The 22,078-nt window shown below is 44.7% G+C and overlaps 1 protein-coding gene and 2 long non-coding RNA genes across 4 annotated transcripts in view; 2 read left to right on the top strand and 1 right to left on the bottom strand.

Moving 5' to 3' along the window:
* Window positions 1-22,078, top strand: part of immp2l (inner mitochondrial membrane peptidase subunit 2) — a 194,309-nt gene that overhangs the window by 94,219 nt on the left and 78,012 nt on the right. The window lies entirely within an intron of this gene.
* The window catches only part of LOC118495511, a 22,929-nt gene continuing 2,015 nt past the window's right edge, over window positions 1,165-22,078 (top strand). The window contains exons 1-2 of the long non-coding RNA XR_004897956.1: window positions 1,165-1,175; window positions 14,641-14,645. This is a non-coding gene — a long non-coding RNA (uncharacterized LOC118495511). The remainder of the gene's footprint in view (window positions 1,176-14,640; window positions 14,646-22,078) is intronic.
* LOC116036384 overlaps window positions 18,824-22,078 on the bottom strand; it is an 18,967-nt gene continuing 15,712 nt past the window's right edge. The window contains exon 3 of the long non-coding RNA XR_004101580.1: window positions 18,824-18,841. This is a non-coding gene — a long non-coding RNA (uncharacterized LOC116036384). The remainder of the gene's footprint in view (window positions 18,842-22,078) is intronic.

The raw sequence follows: 22,078 nt of genomic DNA, 5'->3' as shown, positions 1-22,078 counted from the left end.
TGGGCTGTAACAGGAACAGTCAGAGCTCGAGTTTGCAAAACAGAAAGGAGAAGGGATCGATAAAGTTCGTGAGGCTCTCGGATGATAACGATGACCTGACTGAACCCCTCGTGATGCTTATTGAGCGCGCACCTGACCCGTGATCCTGTGAGTACCCCGTCAAACGGCTGAAAGTCAACAGAGCTCCGCCTTGACATTTCTATCTTCATTATAAATTCGGGGGATTAACACAGCAGGCGCCGCTCTGTTGCGCCCGTGTGTGTCTCTGCTATAATAACGCTCATTAAGACTCCTCGCTTGTTTAAGCGCCGCTATTCATCATCACATTTATTGTGGTTTTAGGCTTTATAGTGCATTAATAATACCCATTATTTATCTCCCGCTGTCATAGCAACAGTATCCAGCCTCAGTTGTGCAGGACTGTTTTTTTATTTCCAGTCAACCCACATCACACACACATCGTAATAGTCGGATATAAATCTGAGCCGTAATGGCCCTGTCGCATTGGTCCCTTATTAGTGTTTCGGAAGAACTGGAAACAGTTCGGGAAGCTCTGCGTCGGAGGAGGCAATTAGTCAGCTCTAATTGGACAGAAATCCACCGCAGCCGTGCTGAAAGCGCTGGCGTCTCTCCTCAGGGCAGAGCTCCTTCTCCGTGAACCCGCAGCTCATTTGAATGCAGGGAGGCACGGCGGAGCAGGTCCAGGAGGGCTCTGAACCGGACAGTCTTCACCCGTTACTGAACAGGGAGCTGCGACAGACCCACGAGAACTCACTGCGGCGCCGACTCAGACTGACAGCGCTCGAGATGATGTAGACATGAACATGTTAGATTAATCTGTCAGCCTGCCAAACCAACGCTCTGTCCCAGAGCAGTGGTGCCCGACCTCGTTGGCTTGTGGCCCTATTAAAGTCCCAGTGAAAGAGAAGGTGGAGCGTCTTCAGCTTCTGTACGGTGACCTATTTTTCTAGGAAAACAGAATATTTGAGCAGTAAATCCATGGTGTTTAGTGTTTTAAGCCCCCAACGTTGTCTTCCAGGCAGCGCTGTCTGGAAGGCACTAGGATTAGGCAATAAGGGTGGGGGAAAAAATCGATACAGCATAGCATCGCAATATTTTCCGTGGCAATACTGTATCGATACACAGACGCCAAGTATTGATCTTTTATTATATATGTGTTGGTCGGTCTGTCTGCTTGACGATCCCATTTTGCAGCAATAAAATTGAAGTGAGATGAACAGACAGAGAAATATATCTTTTTAGATAAAACAGGTGTTGACAAAGTTTTCATTTGGGGACATCATTTGAAATTGGGAAAAATGTAAAGTTGGAAAAAAGGTAACATATTGCAATATATCGCTGAATATTGCAATATGTTTAAAATCGCAATAATATCGTATCGTGACATAAGTATCGTGATGATATCGTATCGTAAGGCCTCTGGTGATTCCCACCCCTATTAGGCAATGGTTGCAGTTACAACACGGCAGTTTGTGTAAATGTCACGTTATTTTTAATCTATTCATACGCTGATTTCTTGGGGAAAGGACACCAGGAGACGGCCGAAAAGGACGCTCCATATGCTGTGAGGCGGCCTGCTGGGGACGCGCCACAATAACGGGATGGCGGAGGTTGGGTTTAGGAAAAACCCTATGGGGAAAGGGTGCCTTACACGCCGTCTCCCTAAATGTCCCTACCATGTTCGTGCTGTGGCCACGAAATATGCTTCCCATTGAAATACATTACTTCACATTTTCATGCTGGCCACCACGTAAAAAAACGAGAAAAACGTCCCCGTGAACACGTATCAATAGATTAAAAATAACGTGACATTTACACAAACTGCCGTGAGACCGGGCTGTACGGTTAGGTGCCTTGAAGTCTAAATCCATAGGCGAAATTTACAGGAGGGATGGAGGGGGTTACAGCCCCCCCCCCCCCCCAAATATTAAAAACTGGCCAGTTCAACCCCTCCCTACCTCCCCCCAAAAATCTAATAATAATTCCCTTTACATAAATAGACATTTGCACCATAAATTGATGCAGAAAAGGCACAAACGGTTGCAGAAAAAAACATCCGCATGCAGAAAATGAAGTGTTTGTGGAGCTCTCAGCACCCTCCCAATGTTGAACCCAAAGTTACAGCCTTGGGTAATTCATCATGTGAAGACTTTGCATTTGATTGGACCGCTAAAAAGTGGGCAGGCTTAGAGTGTAGTTCAGTACTGAGGGTTGTGGCTGGAAGGGAAACCGCTACGGTTGGAATACGGCTGGGCAATATATCAATTTTATATCGATATCGTGATATGAGACTAGATATCGTCTAAGATTTTGGATATTGTAATATCGTAAATGGCTTAAGTGTTGTCTTTTCCTGGTTTTAAACAAGAATATCGCGATATCTGATTTTCTCCATATCGCCCAGCCCTAGGTCGGAAGTTACGCAAAAAACGCAAAATCTCTCAAAATCGAATATAATAATATAATTTTAATACGTTCACCCAGGGAACGTGTGTTCGTTCAACACATTCTCCCTCCCGTTGCGTAAAATACAGACGCTTGGTCAGGTGCCTTTGGCGTTGTTATTGACGCTAAAAGTCTCCTTTAGCGTCAGATCTAAACGCGCTTGGTCGGGACTATTGGCGTCACTTTTGACCAAGGGGGTAAGCGTCTCCTGACAACGCGTACCTCCTATGGCGCCATTTTGATGCTAACAAGCCATCACCTCCCGTTAGCATCCCATTGACTGCCATTCATTTTGACGTCACTTTGACAGAGAATAACTTTACATCTGAAGAGTTTAAAGACTCTATTCGTCCATTGTTTATTTCTAAAGAAACACGACAATGTATAAAAGGCTCCATTACCTTGTACCTCACGTTATGGCTCCGTAGCAGACGTTTTTATAAAAATAGGCTAACGATTGGGTCATAACCACGAGACTTACTGTCTCATAGTAGAGGAATTACCGTATAGTACAGGAGAAGCTCTCAGGCAGTTTGGACTTCCATTAGCTGTTTAAGGTTAATTACTAATGTTAACTATCATTTTAGTGATCAATAATTAGCCTGTGTCTATGTTATCTCCTTACATATACCTACGCTCTCCGTCTCTGCTAGATTGGGAATGATTGAGATTTCTCTTGGCACAGCTACCAGAAGACTTCCAACTTTCAGACAGGTTGCTCACGTCACATCTACGTCTTCAAGCTCAGTTGGAGGCTGCTCAGTAACGCTCAGCCATCACTGGGAAAGATCTAATATTTTCCACTCGCAGATCAGTCTGGCATCTTGAGACAGAGAAAATTTGGAGCCGTTCGCCAAACAACCGACCAATCAGTGTTGGTTTGGAGGCGGGTTTAGGTGTGACGCAACGAGAAGTGGGATGGTTTATCCAATCAGCTAACTAGTATTTTCAGACAGCAGTAACCCTAATTCTGTTAGCCACTCGCTAATGCTTTTCTCTCTTGGATCCTTCTTTTGAAATATGGACCGGGAACCTGAAATGGTGCCTTTTATTCGTAAATTCTCATTACCCAAACGGCAAATATCCTTTACCGACATGTTGCTTGCTTGCTGAGCTAACAAGCTATTTTTTTACTTTGCCTGCAGCAGCAGGGGTAGCCTGGCTTGTGGTTGTATTTTCATACGCTTCGTTGATCTGATTGGTTGATTTGGCCCGTCTATCACCAACATAGGTGGTGATATACAGATGGTTTATCCAATCAGCTAACCAGTATTTTCGCCCCTTCCCAAAAGTTCTCCAACGGAAAGTTCCCAAATGGATATGCCGAGCAAATGCGAAGCGATCCATCTGGCGGAGTCAGGTTACCGTTGTGGCTCTTAATACTACATTATCTAACGTGCTGCGGTCGCGCTGCTGCTCTGCGCGGTGCGTTCCATACAGACGCCGAAGGGAGATTTCGGTATCTGGCGCTGAGACGCACGGACCGAGCGCCAGTATTTTACCAGTTGGGAGTGAGAACGGCTTGGTGATGCCAACAATGACGCAAAAGGGTCCTGACCAAGCGTCAGCATTAGGCCTGCACGATTAATCGTTATAAAATCGCGATCTAGATTCACCCTGTTCACGATTTTTTAAACGGGAAAGTTTTGTTTCCCGTAGTCTTCCTAATAACAACTGTCCCGTTATTGTCGCGCGTCCCCAGCGGCCGTCTCCCGGCGTGTGAGGCGTCCTCTTCCCGTTGTGTTTTTCCTAAACCCAACCTCCGACATCCCGTTATTGTTGCGCGTCCCCCGCGGCCGCCTCCCGGCATATGGGGCGTCCTTTTCGGCCGTCTCCTGGCGTGTGAGGCGTCCTCTTCCCGTAGGGTATTTCGTGCTGGCCACCACGTAAAAAACGAGAACACCAAAGGGTCCTGACCAAGCGTCAGTATTAGGCCTGCACGATTAATCGTTATAAAATCGCGATCTCCATTCACCCTGTTCACAATTTAATTTTTAAATAACTTTGATTATATATATTTTAATGACTTCGATTCTCATTTAATTTTACGAGCTGACTGCATCACAAACGCTACTACTTTCTTCTGTGAGTTTTAAACGTAGACGGTATGAAATAGGTTTTAAAGCGCTCCCAAGCACTGCAGTGCTCTCCCTTCTCTTCATTGAAGCCTCTGTGTTTACAGGCTCGTGTGCAATAAACATTACACTTTGTGAGAAAAAAATCGTGGCAGAGAATCGTGATATCAATTCTAAGCAAAAAAAAATCATGATTCATATTTTTCCCCGAATCGTGCAGGCCTAGTCGGTATGCACGTGTACGACATGTGTTGTTGTTTGGGGCTCGACGACGGCCTCCGTGTTCGCCCGAGTGTGAAGGAGGTGTGGAGTGAGTCACGCTATCGATCGGCAGGAAGTCATTTACAGTCTGACAGCGAACATGCAGATGATGCTGCAAGGCATTATGGGTCAACAACCTGTGTGAGTGTGGTTGTTTAACTGTACTGTGTCTTTGTGAGTGTGTGTGTGTGTGTGTGTGTGTGTGTGTGAGAAGGTGAGGGCGTATGTGTTTTGGGAGTAGTTGCCATGGCAACGGTGGTGTCCAAGGCTGCTGCTTCTTTTGTGCTGCCCACAACTGTGTGTTCTTGTGTGTGTGTGTGTGTGTGTGTGTGTGTGTGTGTGTGTGTGTGTGTCTGTATGTGTGTGTGTGTGTGTGTGTGTCTGTGTGTATCTCTGTGTGTGTGTCTGTGTGTATCTCTGTGTGTGTGTCTGTGTCTTTCTGTGTGTGTGTGTGTGTGTGTATAAGGTTTTTGCCGCAGGCTGTTTTTTTTACAATGTGTGCATCAAGCTAATTGTGAGATAAGTGATGCATATTTATTTTCAGATCAGATCTTGGATTTAAAGTGACAGTTCTTGAGATTTTCTGGAGCATATAAATATAATGCCTCTCGTTCTGTTTCTATGGTTTGGAGTCTTGTTGTTGGTACATGAGCTCCCAGTTTTCAGAAATGTCCGAATAGTTTCTTTTTTGTGAATAAATACAACAAAGAAAAACAGTTTTCGGCAAGATTTCACACTAGACACCCAGTTCTAACATGACAAATATATAAATGTTGCAATTCTGACATCAGTTTGCCCCTCTCATTCCCCCTGCTCTGGCGTTTCCCCCTCTCATTCCCCCTGCTCTGGCGTTTCCCCCTCTCATTCCCCCTGCTCTGGCGTCTCCCCCTCTCATTCCCCCTGCTCTGGCGTTTCCCCCTCTCATTCCCCCTGCTCTGGCGTTTCCCCCTCTCATTCCCCCTCTCATTCCCCCTGCTCTGGCGTTTCCCCCTCTCATTCCCCCTGCTCTGGCGTTTCCCCCTCTCATTCCCCCTGCTCTGGTGTTTCCCCCTCTCATTCCCCCTGCTCTGGTGTTTCCCCCTCCTGGAGTTTCCCCCTCTCATTCCCCCTGCTCTGGCGTTTCCCCCTCTCATTCCCCCTGCTCTGGTGTTTCCCCCTCTCATTCCCCCTGCTCTGGTGTTTCCCCCTCTCATTCCCCCTGCTCTGGCGTTTCCCCCTCTCATTCCCCCTGCTCTGGTGTTTCCCCCTCTCATTCCCCCTGCTCTGGTGTTTCCCCCTCTCATTCCCCCTGCTCTGGTGTTTCCCCCTCTCATTCCCCCTGCTCTGGCGTTTCCCCCTCTCATTCCCCCTGCTCTGGTGTTTCCCCCTCTCATTCCCCCTGCTCTGGCGTTTCCCCCTCTCATTCCCCCTGCTCTGGTGTTTCCCCCTCTCATTCCCCCTGCTCTGGCGTTTCCCCCTCTCATTCCCATCTGGCTCAAAACTCCGCTTACAAACCAAAAACGAAGCGATGTAACATTTGAATGTTGCAGAGATCGATGGCTAACGACATGCTGATTTCATAATGCGAAAAAAACATTCTGGGCCCTATCTTGCACCCGGCGCAGCGCAGCACAAAGCCCGACCCAAGTGTCTTTCCTAGTTTAAGACCGACTCAGTTGTCAGTTTCCCGTCCAGCGCCCGCGTTGTTTAAACAGCAAATACACCTGCGCCCATCTGTGGCCCATGGGCGTGCTGGTCTTACAGGGAGGTGTGTTCAGGTGCATTCTGGGCGTGCTGGTCTTACAGGGAGGTGTGTTCAGGTGCATTCTGGGCGTGCTGGTCTTACAGGGAGGTGTGTTCAGGTGCATTCTGGGCGTGCTGGTCTTACAGGGAGGTGTGTTCAGGTGCGTTAGAGTAACGTTACATCCCCGGTACGACACACACACACACACACACACACACACACACACACACACACACACACACACACACACAGGTACAATACACACAGAAATCGTAGCTTCAGCGAGACGTCATCCATGAGACTTTAAAGTGTGATAGTTTTTCTAATTACGTATTTTCACAGTCTTATACTGCAACAGTTTGACAATAAACTGGGACTTTCTTGACTGAAATTATCTATTAAACTGACAAACATCATGTGTGTAATTCATGGCTCATTTCAAACTGGATCAAAAAACAATTATCTCTCCATTGACTCCCGTTCATATTTTTTTGAAAACATAGGTCCCATGGACCGCTAGTAGTAGGACATGACTTTGCCTCTCGACAGTATATCGGTTAAGTTTGACGATATAAATGGTAGTTTATCCCTTTTGACAGTCATGTTTTTTTCTCTGTCTGTTCTTGTTATTTTCGTCTTTTCTTCGTGTCTCCTTAATGTCAAATAATTGTCAGCATTTGACTCCGCTATTCTTCTTTATCTTCTATTTTTCTCATCACTTTCTCCCTGTTGCTGTGTTCTGCAGCATCGGCGGCCCAATTTCCTCACAGGGATCGATAAAATTTCATCTGTTCTCTGACAGCTGATGGATTTCTGAGTCCACCGTTTGGTTTTCTTTTGTTGTCTCTCTGTCCCTGTCACCATCAATCCTTTTCAGCAGCTTACTGGTTGATTTTATTATTTGAATTGATTTAAAAAGTTCTAGTAAATGAAATATCGTTTGGCACAAAATGGTGTCTGTAAGAAGAAGCTCTTCAATGTTTGGTTCTATGACGGAAATACGCGTTAACGTTACTTAATGCCATGAATAAACAGAAAAAACTGCTTTTAGTTTTCTGCTAAAGTACAGCAAACTGCTTGTTGAAATTAAAACAAACATAAGGAAATTATTTTCAATTTTATTTTATTCAACAAACATTGAATTGAATATAAAAGGCAGCACTGAAAACTTAAATTTTCAAGTGCAGTTTTCTGCTGACATTCTCTTTCAACTAACTCAAAAACGTGTGTGTGTTTTTGCGTGTGTGTTTTTGTGTGGTGTGTGTGTGTGTGTGTGTGTGTGTGCGTGCGTGCGTTTGCGCGTGATGTGTGTGTGTGTGTGTGTGTGTGTGTGTGTGTGTGTGTGTGTGTGTGTGTGTGTGTGCGCGCGTTTGTGTGGTGTGTGTGTGCATTTGCGTGTGTATGTGTGTCTGTCTGTCTCCGTGTGTGTGTGTGTGTGTGTGTGTGTGTGCATTTGCGTGTATGCGTTTGCACATGATGTGCGTGTGTGCGCGAGCGTGTTTGTGTTTGTGCATGTGTGCGCGTGCGTGCATGTATGTATGTGTGTGCGTTTACGTGTGTGTCTGTCTTTATCTGTGTGTGTGTGTGTGTGTGTGTGCGTTTACGTGTGTGTCTGTCTTTATCTCTGTGTGTGTGTGTGTGTGTGTGTGTGTGCATTTACACGTGATGTGTGTGTGAGCGAGCGTGTTTGTGTGTGTGTGTGCATGTGTGAGCGTCTTGTGTGCGTTTTGTGTGTGTGTGTGCGTTTTGCGTGTGTGCGTGCGTGTGTGTGTGTGTGTGCTTGTGTGTGTGTGTGTGTGTGTGTGTGTGCGTTTACGTGTGTGTCTGTCTTTATCTCTGTGTGTGTGTGTGTGCGTTTACGTGTGTGTCTGTCTTTATCTCTGTGTGTGTGTGTGTGCGTTTACGTGTGTGTCTGTCTTTATCTGTGTGTGTGTGTGTGTGTGTGTGTGTGTGTGTGTGCATTTACACGTGATGTGTGTGTGAGCGAGCGTGTTTGTGTGTGTGTGTGCATGTGTGAGCGTCTTGTGTGCGTTTTGTGTGTGTGTGTGCGTTTTGCGTGTGTGCGTGCGCGTGTGTGTGTGTGTGTGTGTGCTTGTGCTTGTGTGTGTGTGTGTGTGTGTGTGTGTGTGTGTGTGTGTGTGTGTGTGTGTGTGTGTGTGCGTACGTGCGTGCGCTCATTAATTAAACCCAGAGAGAAATCATCAGCGAGGACGAACCTTCTTTCTGGGGGCTTCTCTTTTTTCCGTCTCCCTCTTCGTCGTCCCTTCCTGAAGTCGTATTCATCAAGTATTTTATCTCGACAGTCGTCCTAAATGGCTTCAAGACTTTCCTCGCTGAAGGCTTCCTCTTCAAATTCCAGCTCAAATTAAAATTCATATCGTTTTGCTGCAGCAGTGAAGATCTTTTGAAGTCCAAAGTCCAAAAACTTTACAGAGAAAGCTACAAAATACATTTGACCATTTAAGTCATTTGTTCCTTTAAATATTAGGATTTCACACACAAAATATGAAGATCATATACGATGTGTCAATCAGCCCGGTCTCACGTCAGTTTGTGAAATGGTCACGTTATTTTTAATCTATTGATACGTGTTCACGGTTTTTCTCGTTTTTTACGTGGTGGCCAGCACGAAAATGTGAAGTAATGTATTTCAATGGGAAGCATTTCCGTGGTCACAGCACGGAAATGGTAGGGAGTAGAATAAAGAGCCGAAAATCTGCGTAGGGAGGCTGGTCGGGGGGGTGGATGGGTCAAACAACACGGGACTCTCACCCGGGAGACCGGGGATCGCGTCCCGCGTGTGGCGTTTAGTAAGGCTGAACGATTTTTGAAAATAATCTAAAAATAAAAAAATAAAATAAAAATTTTCCCAAATATTGCGATTGCGATTCGATATTCGATTATTTTTTTAAGCTCGTCTTCTGTATTATTCAACAAAGACAAACAATAAATCATTTTATAGTAAGAACAACACACAATTACACACTAGACAGTTAAATAAGTAAAGATATATATATATATACACACACACACACACACACACGCACACACACAAACGTGTATTTTTTTTTACAGTGCACAGAGAGGAGCTGCCTCCAGCCCCTCCCCCTCGTGAAGTTGCGTGCCGTGTGCCTGACACCGTCAACGTTGCACTTGTTCAGAGATGCTATCGTTGCGTTAGCTAGTTGCTGGTGTTCTTGCCGTGGGATTAACTGTACTAATAAAACTGTTGAAACCCCGCGGCCACGCTGCTGTGAAAGCTCCCCGAACGTCATTTATCAGTCTGGTTGTTACCCCTCTCAGTGGCAGCTCCTCCACTCATATCTTTATAACGGAGCTAACCGGAGCTAACCGCTAATCAGAGCTAATCGTTGCCAACCGAGCCTTCAGTTCTGCGTGTCTGTATTCATTAACTGCACGTATGGACTCAAGCCCGAATAAAATCCTTCATTTTGTTAAAATGGCTGTAAAAGTTTTAAACTACAACTCAGAGTTGTTTGAATGACAGAAATCAGCTCAAGGTACGGCGTAGCGTTAGCGTGCTAGTTGATGCTTTCTCTGCGGAGTGCAGACTGATTTGCTCTCACGAGTCATGTAACCAAATCGCAGCCTTTGCGATTAGGAAATCGCGTTTTAACATATCGCGATATAATCGCAAATGCAATTAATCGTTCAGCCCTAGCGTTTAGTTTCCTGTAATCTTCCTAATCACAACCGTCCCGTTATTGTCGCGCGTCACCAGCAGCCGTCTCCCGGCGTGTGAGGCGACCTTTTTCGGCCGTCTCCTGGCGTGTGAGGCGTCCTTTCCCTGTAGTGTTTTTCCTAAACCCAACCTCCGCCATCCTGTTATTGTCACGCGTCCCCCGCAGCCGTCTCCCGGCGTGTGAGGCGCCCTTTTTATACCTTTTCCCGTAGTTTCGTCCCCAGCAGCCGCCTTGCAGCCACCTCCCAGCATATGGGGCATCTTTTCGGCCGTCTCCCTGCATGTGAGGCGTCCTTTCGACCGTCTCCCGGAGTGTGAGGCGTCCTTTTTGACCGTCTCCCGGCGTGTGAGGCGTCCTTTTTGACCGTCTCCCGGAGTGTGAGGCGTCCTTTTTGACCGTCTCCCGGAGTGTGAGGCGTCCTTTTTGACCGTCTCCCGGCGTGTGAGGCATCCTTTTTGACCGTCTCCCGGAGTGTGAGGCGTCCTTTTTGACCGTCTCCCGGAGTGTGAGGCGTCCTTTTTGACCGTCTCCCGGCGTGTGAGGCATCCTTTTTGACCGTCTCCCGGAGTGTGAGGCGTCCTTTCAGCCGTCTCCCAGCGTGTGAGGCGTCCTTTCCCCGTAGGGTATTTCGTGCTGGCCACCACGTAAAAAACGAGAAAAACATCCCCCTGAACACGTATCAATAGATTAAAAATAACGTGACATTTACACAAACTGCTGTGAGACCGGGTTGGATGCATTGTTATAGATTAATCTTGAGACATATATATATATATATATATATATATATATATAGATTAAATCTCTCATCCACTGTATTGGTTATGTATCTAAACTCATGCAATTTGTTTCCATATTTAATTTCTCTCCTGTGTTGTCCTCTTGTTTTCAGTCAAAGAGGAGCACGTATTGACTGAAAACAGACGACAACAAACTAGACATGTTAATTAGATTCAGTCGTGTCACTAGGCAACCCCGCTGAAATCTCACAAACACAATAACTGTTAAGTGTTCCCGACTCAACAACAGCAACAACAACAACAGAAACAGAAAAAGACATTCATCAAAATGTTTGCATTGGTAGTTCATCCTGCAATATGCACAGCAAAGGAAAAACAATAAATGTAGCTGAATTCTTGCGATATCACAAGATCACGCGTGAATTGCAGGATTACATAAAATCCATCTTGTCAGGCTTCAGGTTGATGCGTTTTGTGTCCGAACAGCTGACCGACCAATCAGCGTCCGGTGAAAAGGTAATTTCATAGAGAAGAAAGCATAAATAAATAGATTAGGGCTGTCAAACAATTACATTTTCTTAATCGCGATTAATTGTTGAATTTCTATAGTTAATTGCATGTTTTATCACATGATTAAAATTCTATTATTTTGCCTTTCAGAACAGTTTTTAAGTACATATTAACAATGGAAAGCCATTCTTACCAGTGGATCTTGATTGGGAATCAAATGAACGCAAAGAAAGTTACTTTATGAACATGATTTTAAGATTTGTATTTGTTAATATATAATTAATCTAGTCACACATTTTTTAACAACAACTTGTTAATCAATCAACCAATCACATGGCAGCTGCATCAATGCATTTAGGGGTGTGGTCCAGGTCTAGACAATCTCCTGAACTCCAAACTGAATGTCAGAATGGGAAAGAAAGGTGATCTAAGCTACTTTGAGCGTGGCATGGTTGTTGGTGCCAGACGGGCTGGTTTGAGTATTTTCCAATCTGCTCAGTTACTGGGATTCACACGCAATCATTTCTACGGCTTACAAAGAATGGTCTGAAAACATCCAGTATGTTGCAGTCCTGGGGGGCGAAAATGCCTTGTTGATGCTAGAGGTCAGAGGAGAATGGACCGACTGATTCCAGCTGATAGAAGATCAACTTTGACTCAAATAACCACTCGTTACAACCGAGGTATGCAGCAAAGCATTTGTGAAGCCACAACACACAACCTTGAGGTGGATGGGCTACACCAGCAGAAGACCCCACCGGGTACCACTCATCTCCACTAAAAATAGGAAAATGAGGCTACAATTTGCACGAGCTCACCAAAATTGGACAGTTGAAGACTGTAAAAATGTTGCCTGATCCGATGAGTCTCGATTTCTGTTGAGACATTCAGATGGTAGAGTCAGAATTTGGCGTAAACAGAATGAGAACATGGATCCGTCATGCCTTGTTACCACTGGGCAGGCTGCTGCTGCTGGTGGTGGTGGTGTAATGGTGTGGGGGATCCATCATGCCTTGTTACCACTGGGCAGGCTGCTGCTGCTGGTGGTGGTGGTGTAATGGTGTGGGGGATCCATCATGCCTTGTTACCACTGGGCAGGCTGCTGCTGGTGGTGGTGGTGGTGGTGTAATGGTGTGGGGGATCCATCATGCCTTGTTACCACTGGGCAGGCTGCTGCTGCTGGTGGTGGTGGTGGTGGTGTAATGGTGTGGGGGACCCCTTTCACCTTCAGAACTGCCTTAATTCTTTGTGTCATTATTCAACAAGGTGCTGGAAGCATTCTTTAGAAATGTTGGCCCATATTGCTAGGATAGGGTCAAACACGGTATTAGTATGGTGTTCCTAATAATCCTTTAGGTGAGTGTATATATGAACTCCCCCTTTTTTTATTGTATCTTGCTCTTAAAAAAGCCCTTTTCTGAATGTAGCTCGGGATATTTTCATCAGTCTGAAGATGAATGTGATCGAGGAGGCGGCTGGTTGTTGATCCCGCTGGGATCCGAATCTGCTGCTTCTCTGTGCTTCAATGATTGCTTTAAACAAGCTTCTTAAAGCCGGCTGCAGATCTCCTAATGAAGCTCCCGGGAGGCTTCCTCTGATTCAGAACAAACTGACTCCGTTTTTCCTGCATGCACACGATCTGTTCTTGTTTTTTCCCCGCAAAGTGTTGGAGCAGCGGGCTATCTGCCCGATTCCCCTCTGAGCACTGGGGTTTGACAGTTAGAGCCCATTTCCCATTCATGAATTCAACAGCTCTGCCATATAGCTCGCAGAGGCCGGCCTATAAAGAGCCTCTCTGAATAAATAAGCTGTCACCCCTGGGAGGGGAAAGGAACAAGTGTAGCCGCACTCCGCCTGATGAAAAGTGTTTTCCAACTTGTGACAGGACATGAAAGGAAAACGTGCTCTTTTGAGGGAACATGAACATCCCTTTTACGTTGCAGGAGGGTTACGAATCCAAAAAAATCCAACCTTTGATGTCCTCTCATGTTGGATCTTATCACTCTGGGATGTTCACTCTTCCCCGGAGGCTTTACAGGTTTTTTTCGGGGAAATCCACATCGCTCCGATTGATTTGTCTACTTTGACTTTCCTGTGTGGTTTCCCAGAATGCCATACTTCTGCCCCCCAGGGCGCAGGGGTGGGAACTTGTTCTTTTCCGCTGTGATTTTTATGTGCAGCTGGAGGAACCGTAACCACATCTCTGGGAGATTTCCCCGATGACAAAACGAGAATAAAGTGAGTAAAGTAATAAAGTGACTTGCTTCACTCAAACCACAACCTTGTCTTGCACTGTAGCTGCAGTGCATTCTGGTCTATTTCCAGCTCCTGTGGGGTGTAGAAAACTGCAATGTGTTCTTCATCGCAGATGGATTCCCCCCCCCACTGTGTAGCGTCAGTACAAAATGGCAGCTCTAGAAAGAAGTCCTTGCTCTTTTGATTCCGACGATCTGACAGAATACTGTGAATTCTTTACAAGCTCCTACTAGAGCTGCAGAAAAAAAATACCTGGATGGAACAAATATATTGTCAGTGTTCGCCAGTTCTCCACAGGAAAGAAGAAACACAAAGCCAAAATGCCAAAACGGAGCCAGAAAGAGAAAGTTAGTCCTCAGTAGTTGGCTCCAAAATGGTTTTGGGGCGAAAAAATGTCTCCTTAAAGTGAGTCGACTCTGTTTGATGGAAACATCAGAGCAATAGTTGGAGGCAGACATCTGATGCAGACAGATGGTCTGAAGAGGAGGGTGTCTACAATAAGACCTTTAAAAAGGACATTAAGTTCCTCTCTGGAAGGAATCACCAAACTGCTTGATTTTAACGGTGAATAAGTTATTTCCTAAGTCTGTGAGTCGAATGCCGCATTTCCACTGCCGTGGTACAGCCAGGGCTTAAAGGAAAGTGAGACAAAATACAAAAACTAAACAAAATGTAGACGCAAGCAGCGATTTGCGGTTTCGAGCCCTTTCTCGGCCAGCGGAAGGATGGAAATGGACTGCGTTTATATATGTGAGTTGCGGATGCTCACATTTAAACAGTTTACGGCATAACGCTGATTTTAACGGTGAAAAAGTTTGGAGGATTTTTCTCTTCTGTGAGTCGAATGGTACAGCAAGGAATTACCCCTCCTGTTTTCCTCGGGTCAAATTTGACCGTTTTCAAAGTTTTTGTATCAGAAATTTGGTTTTCTTTTAACCAAATCGGCCAAAAATAACATGGATGGTTCCATGCAATGCTCTTTTGCAAGTCAAGTGAAGGATCATCTACTTTTATTGATTTTGGTTTTATTCAAATTCATAGCATGAAATGGGTTTTAAAACAGTATCCTGACTAAAACGTGCAACATATATCAGTCTGTGATCCACTCAACATCCCTCTGATCTTAACTATTAGTCAAAATAATTCATATTTTCTCCTTTTTTTTAAACTGAGAATTATTGACCATGAATTCCAAAAAGAAGTGTAAAACTAGAGTTAATAAGTTGGAAGAATGTTAGCTAACAAGATCAAGAACACAATCAGGAGATAATTTATACTTGGTAAGTATAAGTGGAAAAAACAGACGGAGGACAACACAAGGGTTCTAGGAAATGTGGGACAAAAAATAAAAAATTTAGCCGCAAGCGGCGATTTGGCCCTTTCTCGGCCAACGGAAGGATGGAAATGGACTGCGTTTTCTTAGGGCCATTACAGAGTCAACGCGAGCAAGCAACGCGAGCAAGCAACGCGAGCGATGCACTCCCTTTCATAGTCTGAACAGCGGACGCAAGCGTCACGGGCGATGCGTGAAATGCAATGCACCGCCCACACAACAGGGGGTAGCAGAGTGTTCCATGGTGTTCGGTCGGCAGAACCAGACCCTCCTGGAGAGCAGCACTTGACAGGGAGCAGCTGGCTGACTTTGACTTTTTATCAGATGCTGGTATGTTTCCCCACTAGTACAGTGTGCTACGATTGGGTAGCACTGACCAATACATTGATAAAAGGTCGCTTAAACATGGTTTAGCAGGTTTTAAAAAAGATATAAATACATTTGGGTCTCTCTCTCTCTCTCCTGCTGTAGGCTATTTCAGCATCTCGAGGAGGGAACACAGCATTGACTTCTATATAAGCTACACACACACACCGAACACACACACACACACAATGTTGATACATACCGAAAAATGTGACTCAGTAGTCCTATGAATGAATGAATGAATTTGCTCAGCTAAGTTGATTCAATATTTTTAGGTAATAATGTACAATTCGTGCACCCACCGACAATGCATAGTATTGTGCGCATCGGCGTGTCGCGTAACAAAAACTGGGACGACACATTTGGCTACGCATCGACGCATAATGGCGGCCGAAGTGTAGCCTTGCGGACACGTATGCGTACCGATGCGTTGATTCTGTAGCGGCCCTTAGTCTTAACCCTCTGAGGACGAAAGACGCACCGGCGCGCGGCCGAGCGACGTTTGACAAAACTCCGACTCAAACAGCGATATTAATTAATTTACTATTTTAATCATATATAACCTAAAGACTTTGGTAAACTCATTTCAAGCACCGAAAAACTATTCGTACAACACATCAGGAACACGCCGACTTATTGGGACTTTGTCTTATTCCCCGTATCCCCCAGAGTTAGATAAGTCCAGACATACCCTTCTCATCTCCGTGCGTGTTGTAACTCTTTCTCACGCACCCACCGCTAGCCTAGCTTAGCACAGATCCTGGAGTTAACCGGCTCCATCTAGCCTAGCTTAGCACAGATCCTGGAGGTAACCGGCTCCATCTAGCCTAGCTTAGCTCAGATCCTGGAGTTAACCGGCTCCATCTAGCCTAGCTTAACACAGATCCTGGAGGTAACCGGCTCCATCTAGCCAAGCTTAGCACAGATCCTGGAAGTAACCGGCTCCATCTAGCCTAGCTTAGCACAGATCCTGGAGGTAACCGGCTCCATCTAGCCTACCTTAGCACAGATCCTGGAGGTAACCGGCTCCATCTAGCCTAGCTTAGCACAGATCCTGGAGGTAACCGGCTCCATCTAGCCTAGCTTAGCACAGATCCTGGAGGTAACCGGCTCCATCTAGCCTACTGCTCCCAATAAGTGACAAAATAACGCCAACATGTTCCTATTTACATGTTGTGATTTGTAGAGTCACAGCGTGTACAAATAACAAGGTCACATGACACACAGCCATCTTCTAACCGTTTACAAACTGGGAACTATATTCTCAGAAAGGCGAAGCACTGCTACTTCTGCTACTTGGGCGGAGTGATTTGCTCGCAGCAACTGAGAAGCCCCGTGCTGAGGAGCAGAGACCAGCAACAGTGCTTTTCAGGTGTTGCGCTAAATATGTGAAAATGCCCCATTAGGAGTTAGATTTTTAAGTGGCATGTGCCACCGGAAGTGGCATGTTCTTCACCGTAAGTCGTAAAATATCACTTATAACATAAGGTTTCGTGAAAATATATGTGGCACTTTCCAAAGCCACGTGGTGTGTTATCGCGAGGCTACGTGACACGTGGGTTGCGTTCAGGAAAAGAAGAACGAGGTTAGGTTAGGGTTTAGGAAAACAACTGGTTGGGTTTAAGAAAAGAATAACGGGGTTGGGGGAAAGGTAACAAACGTGAAAAGGAAATATCAATCGCGGGACACAAAGTTACAAGCTGGACTCGATCCCCAGTGGGTGAAAGTCCTGTGTTTTACCCATCCTCCACCCCGACCAATGTACCTAAACGGATTTTTGCCATTTCATACTATTCGCTACGGCGTCAATTCACACGTAATCGCAATTTGCATACAGAAGTAGCGGAACTACATGCCACTGGCATGTGCCATATGTCACTTAAAAATCTAACTCCCTCTCAAATGCCCTTAGACCTTTAGAGGATTAACGACTACTCAGGCACCTTTCGCTCGCATTCATACACTTGAAGATCGGACTGCAGGCCCTGGGAATCGAACCGCCAACCTTCTGATTGTTCCAAACGCTCTACCACCTGAGCTACAGCTGCCCCTAGGAATCCGCTCAATCGCCAGAAGTCCAAAATCCACAGATTAATCAACACTGAAAATAATTGTTAGTTGCAGCCCTACAACAGTATGATTTATTCAAATACCTGCTATGTTCTCTTATTTTCTTGGTATTTCTTTCCCCCTCCATACTAATGTCTGTTAATACCTCTAGTTGACCCCCTGTCTGTAAATAATCCATTGTTCTGTGTTTTAAAAGCTCTGCTAATGAGGTCGAAGACATTATGTCTTAGACGCCCGAGAAATGAATTGATTAATCCATTAATTACGATTATTATGTAACTAACATTTAAAATGAGGCTGAAGAAAGTAGTCTCGCATTGCCAGCTCTATCTCCGCATTGCTGTGGAGTAAAGTCTGGCTACACCACAGATGCATTCTGGGATAGGAGAAAAAAAAACGCTCTCGGTTTTTTTGCATTTCTTTGAACCGTATGTGTCAAACTCGAGGCCTGCGGGCCAAATCTGGCCCCTCGCAGATTTTGATCCGGTCCGAATATCAGTTTAGGTTCACAATACGTTTGGCAAGCCTAGTTGGGCGCCAAACCAAAAAGAGGGAAACTGATTTTCTTGATTTGCTAAATACTATGATGGCTACGGAAGGTTTTTTGCTGACTTATGTTGGGCTTTATGTCGGCAACAATGCAACAAAATGATGACAAATAGGACATGCAGTAAGACAGTCAAATATATTTGACTTTCTGGTTACACTTTACTTGAAGGCTTCTACATAATAGTGACATCACACTGTCATGAACGTGTCATAAACATTATAAACAAGTCATAAAATGGGAGATGGCTTGAAGAAATGTCGTCTTTATAAAGTTTTTCTGAAGACAATCCAAATATTTTTTGGCCGGCTAGTGGAAGTAAAAGGAGATATTAGACGAGAGTCTGTGGAGGCTGCGACGTCTTCAGATTAAAATTCAGAAAGTGCAGAAAAAGCAGCTTCGATCCGGCAGGCGGTCTGGCATCGGAGTTCATTTATTTGTTCCTTCGACGGAAATGTGTTTTTCCGTGTACTGTAAAGATCCTGAGCTGGTGTTGTTGTGTGTTCGGCTCAGTGACCTGCAGCACCTCCGGCCGCTCGGTCAGCCACACAACTATCGATCACGAGCTAATTGTTACGGTTATCTGATGTCTCTGAAGGGCACTGGGAGGCCTCGGAGATCATGGTGGTGATCCACACACGGACACACGCACACAGACACAAAGACACACACAGGAACGCACACGACAAGCAAGCACGCACGCACACACACACAAACACAGCGACACACACACACCCACACACGCAACCAACCATACGCAGACACAGAGACACACACACACACACACACACTCACACACACACACGAATGCACACACACACACAGACACACACAGACACACAAATGCACAAACACACAGACACACACAGACACAAAGACACACGAACGCACACGACACACACACACCCACACGCACCCACACACAGACACACAAATGCACGAACACACAGACACGAAGACACACACACACACACACACACACATGCACGCACACACATACACACAAATGCACAAAGACACACACACACACGAACGCACACGACAAGCAAGCATGCACAAGCAAGCACGCATGCACACACACCCCGGGCATGCACACACACACACACACACACACGCACGCACATACACACAGACACACACACACACGTATGCATGCACGCAAGCAGGCACACATGAACACATCAGGTTGGGGGTGGTACAGCTGGGGTTCATTATTCTCTGTGCGATAGTATTAATAACATTGATTTAATTCCTCTGCCACCTGTCAGTCAATCTCTCAGGCAATAAATGGTCGCTCTTTTCTTTCATATCCTTGCTCAGTCAACTGAACGCAGATACCATCAGAATATTAATCTCTCTGATTCTCAGCAGAAGGTGGAAAAACTGGCAAAGCACTGGCTCCAGTCACATATCTGGATCTGAGGATATAACAATACGGTTAATAAACGTTTGAATGAATCCCAGGATACATCTTTTGGTTATATATCACAGAGTACAAAGCCTATGAAGTAAACCATGCCTCTTTATTATCATAAAATCATTGTATTTTTCCTTAAAGGACAATTCCGGCGCAAAATTAACCTATGGGTTAGTAACAGATGTGTACCCACTCTGTCGTTCTCTGGAACATGTTTTCATGCTAATCTAATGTGTTTGTAGCTTGAAAGAAGCTAGCGCGGACCGCTGATTAGCTTACAACGCTAGTATTCAGGGCACAGGGAAAGTAAAAATAAATCGCTATTTATACCACTAAAAAGGCTCAAAATATCACCACACTTCAACGGTAGCACAATGAGGGTCCCTAAATGTAAACCGAAGCATTGAGAACTTTGTAAGTGAACAGACAGTTTATTAAAAAGATAGTTTAGAAAGACAGTCGCGTTCTCGTATACAGGCGGCCGCCGTCTTGGGAGCTGCTGTCTTTCTAAACTATCTTTTTGTTAGTTGAATTGTCCTTTAAATGAACATAAAATTGACAATAGTACAGTGTTATATAGTACGGACTGAAGCTAATGTTAGCAATTAATTGCAGTTAAACAAATAAAAACCGCAATTGTGATTAAACAATTAAATAATAATTGTTAAAGGCCTAAAAATGTGTATCTCCGCTATGTGCTCTGTCTGCTAGCTGTCAGTTGGTTTGTCACTCTTGTGTTTTAGTCCCGAGACTGGAAAAATAATGGATGTAGCAGCAGTGAACTGGACTGTTGTTTGGCAATTTGGCCGTCCCCATCTTGTTTTTTTTTAAACTGGACGTGAAAATATGGACGAGAGGGCGAGCTGGGGCAGAAAGACGTGTGATAACGACAACGCCTCCTAACCTAGGGGTGTCAAACTCAACTTTACTAAGAGCCACATTGGAAAATGAGAATCACGTAAAGGGCCAGACATCTAACCTAGAAATCTAGACCACCCTAGCGGCAGCAAATGTAATTTGCAGCCAGGGTCAGTCTAGCAACTCTCCGTTGGCTTGCGAGCTGGAAAAGCCAAACTCTGGTCAGGCCAATCACATCATGTATAGAGTCGGTGGGCGGTGCTTATGGCTGCTGCTGCTGGTGAACAGCGGTCTTTGGAGTCGGCTTTGGCCGCGACTCTGGAAGACTTGGAGTTCAGCTTTTCTTAGAGAAAAGAACAAAGAACGGCAGTGAAGTCATTCTTAAAAAAGGAAGATGTGTTCAGAGTTTAAAGTTTAATCTACCAACTAGCGTTGCTCTGGTTGGTTGTAGCGCTATTCTATTGCGTGCAGAGGAAATTTGAAAGACAACCCTTTGATCCCGCCCCTCGGATTGAGCCCGGCCAATGGTGAGTTCCCAGACCCAACATCTGGATGTGGGGCTGGCTGGTCAGGCTACCAGACATGTATACTTTACTAACCAACATATTTTTTACTGTATTATTTGAATTTGAATTTGAATGCCTTTATTGTCATTGCATTTACGTACAATGAGATTGTAGAGCCACTCTAGTAAGGTGCATCATTATAAAACATACAGTATATAGTAAGGTGCATCATTATAAAACATACAGTATATATGTAAAACTAAAACTCATCTTGCAACACATTCATTGCACACACACACACACACACACACACACACACGTACCGAATACATCTTTATTGCCTGTGTCGTATAGTCTTTTCACAGTGTGGTCCACATAAAGTCAAGTCAAATCAAGTCAACTTTATTGTCAGTTCTGCAATATGTGCCAGACATACAGAGCAATTGAAAATACGTTTCTCTCCGACTCACGGTGCAATAAACCCTAAAAAACTTAGCAAAAAAGTTCATCAGCCATCATAGAGTTTAGCAAATCAAACAAAAACAATGAGTACATTATTAAAAGTACGCTACCACACAGCCGACTCACAGCAACCTGTTTCATAGCCTCAATATGAAAAGTTTGAAAGTTGCAAATCTGCCAAATTCTGCTTTGAGTGTCACACAATTACAGTTTGAAGAACAGTTTCCCGTCTTTTTGGCGCACAACTAGGCGGGCCACAATTTATTGTGAACCTAAATTGATATGAGGGCCAGATCAAAATTTGCGAGGGGGCCGGATTCAGCCCGCGGGCCTTGAGTTTGACACATAACCCTTTGTTTCCTTTTCTTGGACTTGGATTCGGATGGATGGCAAAAAAAACCTTAATGGTGACATCTAAGTGTTAATGTTTAAAGTCTCCAGCTGGTGCTTAGAGCTGAACAGCATGATGGAAATATGCGATAATGTTGTTAAATATCACGAGAACGATATTTCTTGTTATAAATACAGATATTAAAGTGTTCTCAGTTCTGCTGCTTTCAGTATTCTGCTATAAAATAAAAATAAAACTGCTTGTTGAATTTAAAAGCAAAAGGAAATCATTTCCAACTTTCTTTTAGTGAACAAATTTGAACATTGAATTGAACACAAAAGGCAGCACTAAAAAAAGAATGACATGAATAAATAAATAAATGATAAAGGGCAGTTTTCTGCTGATATTTTCTTTCAACTAACTCAAAAAATGTGTCTTCCGCGATGTGTCGCA

Source organism: Sander lucioperca, chromosome 7, assembly GCF_008315115.2.
Source record: "Sander lucioperca isolate FBNREF2018 chromosome 7, SLUC_FBN_1.2, whole genome shotgun sequence".
In the NCBI taxonomy this organism is placed as follows: domain Eukaryota; kingdom Metazoa; phylum Chordata; class Actinopteri; order Perciformes; family Percidae; genus Sander; species Sander lucioperca.
This window is presented reverse-complemented; position numbering and strand designations above follow the sequence as displayed.